This window comes from Nematolebias whitei, chromosome 20 (genome assembly GCF_014905685.2).
Source record: "Nematolebias whitei isolate Nwh7 chromosome 20, NemWhi1, whole genome shotgun sequence".
Taxonomy (NCBI): Eukaryota; Metazoa; Chordata; class Actinopteri; order Cyprinodontiformes; family Rivulidae; genus Nematolebias; species Nematolebias whitei.
In genome coordinates, this window is record NC_056517.1 from 25,826,671 (window position 1) to 25,838,489 (window position 11,819).

Sequence of the window (11,819 nt, forward strand, 5' to 3'; positions counted from 1 at the left end):
AGAAGGGTAAATAATTGATTGTCTGATTATTGCCATGACTGACAAAGTAAATCAGACAATGAGCATCGACCTGCCCCTCAACCTTTAATGAAGGTAACAAATGGACATGAGCAAATTACCCAGTCATTGTCATGACTTTCCCTCCCCATCAGTAAAAGTCAGTTGTCTGAGCAGTTAATTCATTAGCTATATTGAAGGTATACAATATATGCATCATGAAAAGATATACGGTTCATGGAAGTATCTTTTCATCGCACGGAACATGCACTTTTATTTTGGTGACAAATAGGGAAATGATACTTGCTTTGTTTTTGTTTCTGGGGTAAAATGATAACATTAATAAAATTAGATCTTTGCCAAATCAGCTGTATCAACAAATACATCAACATAATTCAGATTCATTACACTTCATAAAAAATGTGCAGCATAATTTGTTGCATTTTAACAAGAAATAAATGTTTTATTTGCCATAACGTTTGTGTTGTCTGACCTCATTTTATATGAATGCTATAAGAGCAATTGATAAGCGTGGCATTTATTATTACAAAGTATTATTTTTTTACAGAACTGCACGTTTTGTACCAAAACTGTCAATCACAGCTCCAATAAGAGACTCCATGCAGTCATGTGACCTTCTGGGTTAAACTCTTCAAAATTATCAGATAGTATTAAAAAAGTTGTAAAAAAAAAAAGGGTAGTAAATATTAATCAGGAGGTGGTACTATGTCTCCTGCCATACTTTATACACATTCATTCATTTTTTTAAATTTTTTATTTTTATTTCTTAAATTACTACACCAAGCCCGTTCCCCTTATGGGTTTTTTATTGTGTCGTTACTGTGGTGCAGCAAGGTCGTAGCCTCACGAATCATTTTCAACGTGAACAGCCTGCCAAATCATTCCACACAAAGAAGGGTGAGTGTCAACAGGACAGAGAACGTCTTACAGCTCAATCATTTATGACATTTTTATTCAAATCCTACCTCTGAGCAAAAAATTTGTGAGGCGTGTAGAAGCAGGACTCCGCTAACAGACAGTGAAGGACTCCAGTGTCAGCCAACTATCAATACACCAGGAGGTCCAGTGGGGTACAGATTTCCATCCTTCTCCTTAGAAATGTTCTTGAACAACTTTAAATATTCACTGTTAGTAAAATTCAGAGCTAAGAAACCTTCAGATTCTGCAGGGGTGTCCAAACTTTTTCATATGCGGGCCATACCTATCAGGATGAAAGGACTTGTGGGCCACAAAAATAAGAAATTAACTCTCAACGTGAGCAATACTTTGGAGAAAGAACCCAAGTTTAATAATTTTGGTGGAGAAAGAGTTTTTTTTTAATTGTTATAGATCCAAAATGTTAAAAGCCTCAAAAACACTAAGCTTTTTTTATTTTTTTTATTAAAAATAATTTGATTTATTTGATTTGTTGGGTCTATGTTTGTTGTTTTCTTGTTTGGAAAGTTCATTTTAGTCTGTTGTCAGCAACAAAAGTGCATTGTGAGTAAGTCAACCGCTTTGAATGTTATCAGTCATTAAATGGCCGTTGTTACTCATTATCATCCCACTAGGTTGCGTTTAGACTGTCCCTCCTGTACCTCCTAATAGGTTTAAAGGTACATTCTTATCACTGATAATAGGGCTGGGGGTTAGGTTAAGGGTCAAGGGTCAGGGGCTTAAGTTTAGGGTAAGTGCTCTGGGTCAGATGTAAGGTTAGGTTTAGGAAAAGTTTTTAAATAAAGCTAACCAAAAAAAGCTTCTGGTTTTAGACGAGGGCAAAGCTGCATATTATCAGCAATAAAAACGTATCTATAAACCTACTAGGATGTACAGGAGAGACAGTCTGAACGTAACCTATTATAACTAATAATGGCTATTTATTAGCTGATAACATTCAAAGCCACTGCTCAAAATTCTGAAAAATCATCAGTTGCTACAACAGTTTCATTGAAGGTTTGGTAAAGTTGTTCAACTCGTATGTAGATGATACCATATTATATTAATTTAAAAATGTCCAATTTCCCTCTTGATTATTTTATCAACTGCAATATTTTGTCAAGTTTTATGAATCAACATTCAAAAGTCTCCTTTCTGGTAGAAATCAGTAAAGGTTTTTGGTGATTTGTACCATGAAGTAAAAATAAAAAGATTATAGCCAAATGTTTATATTTTGTTAAATATTGCTCATTTTGAGAAGATTGTTTGTCACCCATTTTGCTGTTAAACCCAAACATTATATAAAAAAGGATCACCAACTAATTAGCAGAAAGTCTGCATCAACCTCGCCTGCAGGTCAAAATGATACCATGCTTAAACAGCAGTTGTGGGCCGCACAAAATCACTCCTAGGGCCGCACTTTGGACACCTGTGTGCTAACTTGTTAAAATTATTACGTTTGTCTGTGAAATTCATAAAATACTGAACAGCCTCCTTAACAATAGCGCACAGACTGATTTAACTTTTGTTGTAGTAGCCACGATTAAAAATCTAAACTGTTCATTAAAGTTGAGAAGTTAATTTTATCCTATTTTTAAATATAATTTAGTGTGTATTTTATATAAAAAACTGTATTATGCATGTGCATAATTAATTAATTAATTAATTAATTAATTAATATTGTGCTTTTTTGGACAAATGAACACTTTTGGAAATATTTGCTTTTTACAAGCAACTGTTTTTTTAAGGTGGAAGGAGGAGTGAGCTAGTTATTTTCATTGAAGGCTTCTAGCTGCTGTGTGCTTCTCCTGAATGCCTTATTCACAGATAGTATGCACGTACATTCTGAAATGTAAAAGATGGTATAATATTTTCAAAAATGTAAAAAAAAAAAAAACAGATAAAACATAGTGACTTTTGGCGAAAACTAACACTTTAAGGTTTTTAACGGACTTGAGGAGCATTCAAAATTTAATAAGAGAAATAAGTTTCTACTTTATTTTGCATAATAAAGCTCACATTAGCTCATCAGCATACAATGCGATTCTTCAAGCCAACTCTGTAGGGTAAAAGCAGCACAGCTTTGTAATATTAAACTGTTTGTGTGCCTGCATTATTATTGTGCTGAGCGCTTGTCTTATGAACCCGTTGTGGTTATTTAATGAGACCGTGGAAGTGTTCACTTTTCTTTGTTTATCATCAAGAGGCTGTGGTGTGCTAAAGAAGTTTTTACGAACTCATATTATCAAGAGGGAACTTCTGGGTGCAGATGTCTTAGAGATAATATCATGACAGTATATATTGGAGCATGCATACATTCTTTCACTGTATTAAAAACTTTCAATAACTTCAAGGTTTGCAAACAGAACTAAAGTTTCCATAAGGATCCTGAGCTCCAAACACAAGAAAGAGATTGCAGTAGATGAAGTTTGCACCCTGTGGATTGAGGATCATTGTCTCTAGCTGCTGGGGTTCCACACTTAATGCTGCCCATAACAGTAGTGAACCAGACAGGAGCAATTATTCACCATAAAGCAATATAGGCACTGGCTGGGAGTAAATTACTGAAAAAGCCTCTGCCAATTACTTCTATTAATGGTGAGACAAATCTCATTTTACACTAAAACACCCTTGCATTGAATGGATGAATGGATCAATAATGAGCCGTGTTCTTGTCCATGCAAGACAAGATAAGAAAACACTCGTAGTGATGCTTTCTCTGTTAAACATTGCATGAAGAAAGATTTTTTTACATAATTACACCAATCTCACTGCTAATCACCCATTATTCTTTAATTTACAGGTTAGCTTGACAGCTGATTGTCAAAGGGTTTCCTGAAGACTCATTTTCCTAGAGGCAAATACAGTTTATTTATTTTCTTTTAATCAGATACCCATTGTGGTATACAAGCTGATAAAGTGTAGGTTGAGATTGAGCTCGTCAACTAAACATATGAATGGATGAAAACATCTCTGCAAGAACACACAATCCCTCAAGAGCACCATTAACATGCGGTTTATATAAGAGCTGGGTCTGGGGTTACATTCTGGTGTTAAATATTGCAAAAGAAAATTAAACAAAACTGCAAATTCATAGATGGGTGTGTGTTTGACAAGGGTTCACTTGTGATGGGGAGTCTCTCGAGAACAGTTTGTTGCAGCCCACTACAAGGAGTACTACAAGAATGCTACAGGAGCACAAACAGCTGGAAACATCCATCCATCCATTATCTTTACCGCTTATTCCATTTTGGGTCACGGGGGTCGCTGGTGCCCATGTCCAGCAATCACTGTGCGAGGGGCGGGGTACACCCTGGACGGGTCGCAAGTCCATCACAGGGTCACATAAAGACAAACGAGACAAACAACCATTCACTCTCTCATTCACACCTAGGGACAATTCAGAGTTACCAATCAGCCTAACATGCATGTTTTTGGTCTGTGGGAGGAAACCGGAGCACCCGGAGAAAACCCACGCATGCACGGAGAGAACATGCAAACTCCACCCAGAAAAGCCCCTGGACCGGGGTTTGAACCAAGGATCTGCTCGCTGAGAGGCAGCAGCTCTACCAGTTGTGCCACCGTGCTGCCCCAGCTGGAAACATTAAAGGAATAATTATTTTTGGGCTATGACCATGGCCTCTAAAGTTGAGGCCATGGTCCTCAGTCGGAAAAGGGTGTATTGCTTTCTTCAGGTCGAGGGTGATGTTCTGCCTCAATTGGAGGAGTTCAAGTATCTTGGGGTTTTGTTCATGAGTGAGGGAAGAATGGAACATGAGATTAACAGAGACTGATGCAGCGTTTGCAGCAGGGCTTAATTTGAGCCAATTCCTGCCAGAACAGGATCCAGGAACTCTCTTATTTTGACAGGGTGCATTCTGGTAACAGTTTACTTGGATCTGGTAACTCTCAGGCTTACTAATAATAAAGTTATGACCAAATATGACTACCTTAAATGAATAAAACTTATATTGGATATGTACACTAAAAATAATTATGTAAACACTCATTTAAAACACAACAGCCACTTACGAGCATACAAGCTGCCTCTTCAAGTAGCATTTCCGTGTCTACCCTAAAAAATTCTCCACCCCTAAATGAGGGGTGGGGGTGCGTTCCAAGCTAACCGGGCAGTCGAACGCAGGTAGGAACCCACAGGCAGCCGCCAGGATGTTTCACATGTGGAGTCGGACAACAACAAACAGGGACAGTGTCAGGCTCGAAACCATCAAGTAAAGGGGAGGGTGTGTGTGTGTGTGGGGTGGGGTGGGGTGGGGTGGGGGGTAGGATGCTTGACAGAAGTTGAGTGTTTACCAACTTAGGTAAATGTAGATATTTAACAACCCATTAATATACGCCCAAATGCAAGAAACTGCATCTACTTTATTCAAAATTTTATAGGGGGCGGACCCCCAGACCCTCCCCTCCAATTTCCATGGTAGACACAGTTTGCGTTCCAGCATAGATCGGTTTACAAATTAAGAGAAGGAAAGGGAAGTCTGAGATTGTCATCATTATATGTTCCCATACAGTTGAAATAAGTTTCCTACACAGGGTAGCTGGACTGATCCAAGAGAAACTCTGAGTAGAACTGCTGCTCCTTCACATCAAGATGAGCCAGTTGAGGTGGTTTGGTCATCTGATATTGATGCTCCCATGGTGCCTCCAAAGGGAGGTGCTTTGGGCATGTCCTACTGGGAGCAGACCCCAGGAAAGACCAAGGACACGCTGGAGAGACTATGTCTCTCAGTTAGCCAGGGAACATCTTGGGGTCCTCCCAGAAGAGATGGAAGAGGTGGCTGTGGAAAAAGCTGTCTGGGCTTCCCTGCTCAAGCTGTTGCCCCTGAGACCCAACTTCAAAATAACTGGAAGGTAATGGATGGATGGATGGATGGATGGATGAATAGTTTTATTAACAGTTTGAACAGTCAATTTGGAAAATTAGGGAGAAACTATCAATGAAGAGCAGTTGAAGATTCTCAGTCAACCAGGACATGATAAATTAAAAAAAACATTACATACAAAAACAACTGGACTTTAAACAGAAGAGGTTTCTGTCACGATCCTCGAGGTAGGAACCCAATTGCAGGGAGGCGAGGCGAGGCAGGAGTTCAAAATAAAAATAATTTATTTTTAAATAACAAAACAAAAGGCTGTCGGTGCAGCAAAAACCCACTTTGGCAGACAGGATCAGAAACCAGGCAGAGCAGATCACCAGATGGACAAAAAACCGACAAGACAGAGGAGGACTGAGAAATCTGTGAACACAGAACAATGACCGGACAAGGAGTGAAGGAGAGAAAGGCTTTTTATGAGGCAGAGGGAGAGTGAGTAAAGAGAGCACCTGGGCAGGTGGCTGATGAGGGACAGGTGCGAATGATAAAGACTGAGTGGAGAGGCAGACTGAGGAGTGAGTGGAAAATAACAGAATCAGATAAACAGAAAATCACACACAGAGCAGAACAACAAAAACATAAAGAGCAGACAGAGACAGAACCTGTCAAACAGAACTCAGAATGTAATTAAAGTGACACATTTACAAAGCACCTTGAAAAGGAAGGAAATGATTTAGTTTGTGGGATAACAGGACCAGATACACAAAAACAGAACACACACAAGGAGCAGAGGCTTAGGCAGATGGGGGGGCAGCGGGGGCCGCTGACCGTGACAGTTTCGCTCCTCATCCGAGGAGCTTTCTCAATTCAGTGAGCAGTAAGTGAGATATTCAGGTTATAAGGTGAGATAAGACACACACACATATGTAGATTTGACAAGTCACACCTCAACACATTAACAGTAAAAAGGGAAAAGTCATCTCTTAACAGAGGAGGGGGCCTCAGATTTCCACTTTCAAAAACCTATAATGCAACTTTAAGACAGATTCCCAGCCGGTTTTCACACTTGATGGGAGCAGAGGGGTCTCATCTGTGAATTAGAGTAACAAAGACCTTAAGAAACCCTTACTGTTAAGGTGTTGAGGTGTAACTTGTCAAATCTACATATGTGTGTGTGTGTGTCTTATCTCACTCAGCCTTATAACCTGAATCTCTCACTCACTGCTCATTGAATTGAGAAAGCTCCTCAGATGAGGAGCGAAACGTCTTCTGTTACAAATAAAGTCCAGTTATTTTTGTATTGAACATTTTTTGAATTTATCAATGAAGAGTCAAAAGGCAAAGTAACTATCAGATGCAAACGTATTATAAAAATGTTTTGATTTGACTGTGCTTTAAATGTCGTATAACGGGGGGGACTCTGGTGTAGATAAACCCAATGGTGCAGGTAGGAAGTCCAAGACTCAGGCGGAATATAATAAATGAAGGATTTATTTACAATAAATAACAGAAAAGGCTGACAGGGCAGCAAAAACTCACATAGACAATCCAGGGGTGCACAGGGAGTAGACAGGACATCACCAGAGGACAGCTTACAATGCCAGGACAAAGGACCAACACAGACTATATACAGTGACTAACGAGACAAAATACCTGTGAGGACACGCAGCTGAAACACATTAGGGATAAACTTGGAAACCAGGGAGTGCAGGAACAGAGACACAACATCAGATGGATGCATACACTAGGAAAACACAAACACTATAAAGACAGAAACTAAGGATAAGAAGAACACGGGACATAAACACAACACAAGATGGGACTAAGTACCAGGAAAACAGACCACAATACCTACATTAAATATATATTTATACGAGAAAGAATCATTATGAGTGATTTAGTAATTTGCAGAAAAACATCAAATTCTGTCAAGAATATTAACGATGGATTACTTGCTTGCTCTCGACAAAGTTGGACGCTTTTCCCTCCTGCTCCTTATGCTGAGTTTTTTTTTTTTTGCAACTTTCACTGTGTCCCATCTAGGACACTGTGAGATATGATTTTTTTTATACCTTCCCTTCCCCCCGTGTTTCTCTTTTCCTATCTAAACAAAAAATATTGTGTTTTCCACGGGGCCGCGGCCTCAGATACCTCTGTCTCACCCATTTCTGTTTGTTTTTACTCTAACGGGCTGTACTGAAATGTAATTCCATTGTACTTTGGTGCAAGGACAATAAAGCTGATTCTGATTCTGATTCAGAAAGCAACAAAGTATGTTTAAACACAAACCAGAAATATTGAAAAACTTCAGAATTGCATGGGGAAATTATTTTTTAAATAATGTTAATTTTTACACTGTATTACTCTGAATACATTGTTTTACAATATGTTTACCATACATGCCACTTTGGCATGACTGTCTCAGAGGAGTTGACGGGGGAGAGGGCGGGCCCCGGAGGCCATCTTAGCACCAGCAAACTGTTTTTTCCCCCCTATGGAATATGCTGTTTTGTGGAAATCAGTTTGTTTGCTCGCTCCTCAGATTGATGAAGTCCTTTGGATGAAAGACAACACGTCACAGAAAAAAAAAAAAAAAAAACATATGACCTGACTGAGCATTGTTGGATTATTACCTAGATTATTGAGCATGAACTTTGGTGTTTACCACAACATTTTTAAGATTGTGAACCAACTCAGTCTTCAGTGCAAATAATGGAAAATATTCATCCAGTTGGTGCTGCAATGTTAAAAAAAGCATTTTTATGACCAACTGTGACATTATTGAGAACAAAGTTGTTGAAAACAACATCAATACACTAAGTTTTGTCTCAGTTCTGACCAGCTGTCTGACTCTTCACTGTGATTTTTTTCCCGTTTTGTCTAAAATGAGAAAATTGAGTGTCTATTTACATGAAATACATACTGTATATCCATCCATCTATTATCTTTACCCGTTTATTCCATTTTGAGTCACGGGGGTCGCTGGTGCCCATGTCCAGCAATCACTGTGCGAGGGGCGGGGTACACCCTGGACGGGTCGCAAGTCCATCACAGGGCCACATAGAGACAAACGAGACAAACAACCATTCACTCTCTCACTCACACCTAGGGACAATTTAGAGTTACCAATCAGCCTAACATGCATGTTTTTGGTCTGTGGGAGGAAACCGGAGCACCCAGAGAAAACCCACGCATGCACGGAGAGAACATGCAAACTCCACCCAGAAAGGCCCCTGGACCGGGGTTTGAACCAGGGACCTGTTCGCTGAGAGGCAACAGCTCTACCAGTTGCACCACCGTGCTGCCCCATACTGTATATAACCTTATTAAATAATTCACGTGCATTTTACATCATCAAGGAAAACTTAGTTGCAGAACTCTCATTTCTTTGGCGCAAGCATTTATCTACAAACCAGCTCTTTTGGGATCTGCTGTAATTCTCAGTGATGTTGACGACATATGTGAAGAAGAGCAGACATTAAATAACACCCAAGAGAATTCTCCCCCAACATGTCGTGAAGCACCAGTACAGGGTTTCCAAACAATTTTGTGCTCCTGGAAAAAAAAAATGACATGCTCCGTCTTTTTTAATAAGCTCTGAGCTTAAATGTACAGTCCACTGTTAGACAGTAATGGTGCTGCTTTTTTTCCACAAACTAGGCCATTTGTTGAGATTTATCAGTTTATGTAAAGGATAATGAACAAGCATTATATTTCAAGACATTAAATTTGAAGTAAGTCCTATTTCTCCCACAGAACTTACTGTCTTCAGTTGAAAATCACATTTTTAGTTTAAACACTTTTCTGGAGATGTTTAAAATTATTAAATACATGCCATTTCAGCTTTGCCCATATTATTGTTCATTCTGAAATTATACATCAGTCAGTAAACCATGACAAAAATGTCTTTGATATTTATTAGGCTTCTGGTTTTTCAATCATTTGCTCCCTGCTGCTTCGTTGGCACTTCTGCTGGATAAATCCGAGAAGACAGAAACTTTATTTCAGGAGCAGCCTCTTGTCTGCTAAGATGAACTGTGAACAGCTAAAGATAGACACTCTATTTTAGTCTCTGGAGATATTAAAGATACATATGAAACAAGGGACACAGAGGATAAGAATGGAAGCACGCTCATTCAGACGGTGACTTTAAGCAACAATAATAAAACCAACAATGTCAGTGATTGACAGTATAATTACTTGGTTTGTAGACAAATATTACCAATTTTCTGAGTAGTTTGTATATTTTTATTCAAATACATTAAAAAAACTTACATTCTGTTTTCTAATAGGATTTATAAATTCAACCAGTACACGTAATGAGTGTGGCATTGTTACACACATGGATTTATTGCAAAGGAATGTTAATGGCGTGTAAAATCCAGGGAGGGATGAATGACTCATTTGCTTAAACCATGACCAGGATAATATTCAGAACAAGCTGGCTAACCATGTATGACAGGAAATTAATTTATTCCACAAAGCAGATTGAAACAGCCATGCAGCTATTGCTCAGCTAATTTAGAAATATGTTTAGGCTGGAGTCAAATCTAATTACGTTTTCTATTCATCACCTACTTATTTGTGTGTCACTACAATGGAGGCCACTAAAAGGAGTTCAAGGAATCCAAGAAACCTTATTAAGCTACCAGAAGCTCTGTCAACCAAGAACAGGGAGGAAATCTCCAATAAAGATAAATAACAAGGACCTTTAGACGTGTCTCCTCTACTGATGTAGATAAAAAAGAGATCCATTGAGTTATCATAAGAAAAATATTTCAAGAAAATAGGTTTTAAAAGAGAGATTGAGATTGATAATATCCAATATAATGGTATCAAAGTAAAACACCTTTGATTGGTTTCAAAAAGTTGATTGTTAACAGAACAGAAGTCAGATTTAAAACATTGCAATAAAACTTCTAATTAGAAGCCAAATACAAAGAACTAATGGCTTACAATTATAGTTACCCAGTAAAACATTCACTGAACTATACAATTAATTTAAACATTTAAATGTTGTTATCTTTCCTAACACTTGTTCAGTCTTATTCTAACTGTGCTGTCATAAATTTTAACATTTAACTAACTTGGTTGGTCTGCACAGAGACTCTAGGTAGGTTTTTTTTAAATATGTATTCTTTTTAATTCATTCAACTTTTATTTGTACACATTAGTCTCATTAGCTGTATAAATAAAGTTTGAATGAATGAAAAAATAATAATTTATTATTTGTATTATAATGTTTTTATTATTATTGATATTTATTATTTACTTTTATTTTTATTGATATTTTATTATTTCTATATGTATATTATTTATTTATTCATATTTGTTTATTTTTGCAAAATCTCTAGCCTTGTGGTGAATTTGTTATGGGTGTGTCCAATCCTGGGAAGATTGGCAACTGTCTTGAATGTTTCCACTTGCATATTGTATTTGCCCCTATAGAATGATGGAGTCAGAATAGGTAATCATATAACCCTTCGCTGACTGATGGGCTGCAACAGTTGCTTCTTGGTTCATTGCTGATGCCATTCCTTTTTGACATGTTAGCGCACACAGAGTTGGACCGTCAGGGCCAGCAAAGCCTTCTCTGCTGGCCTAAACTCAATCAGATTCACTAACTTACATTTTACAGTATTTTTCTGTTTATTAAAGTTATTCAGAATTGTCTGTTTTCTTCATTTCATAGCTTTTCTCCTGGTTGGGCATCTATCTTCCAGCAGCATGTATTTATAAAGAGCTTTTATCCAATCATATTTCAACCATCATGTGTTGATTAAATAAATCTGCCTCGAGGCCTTCAGAGTCAACAATGCAGGCGTATGTAGGTTAAAACAAATTAAACCGTTGCTTTGACCAACCAGATGTTGAGCTGGTGACACTGGGCCTTCTAGCAGGTCTTCAACAACACCAGCACGTCACTTGATCCAGAAATGGGACTGGTCGACTCTAGAACACCTGTAGCAAACCTGCACAAGTCAGACATTCTCACCCTAAAGCGAATTAAAACTTATGCCAGTAAACAACAGAACAGATTCAACATTCAGC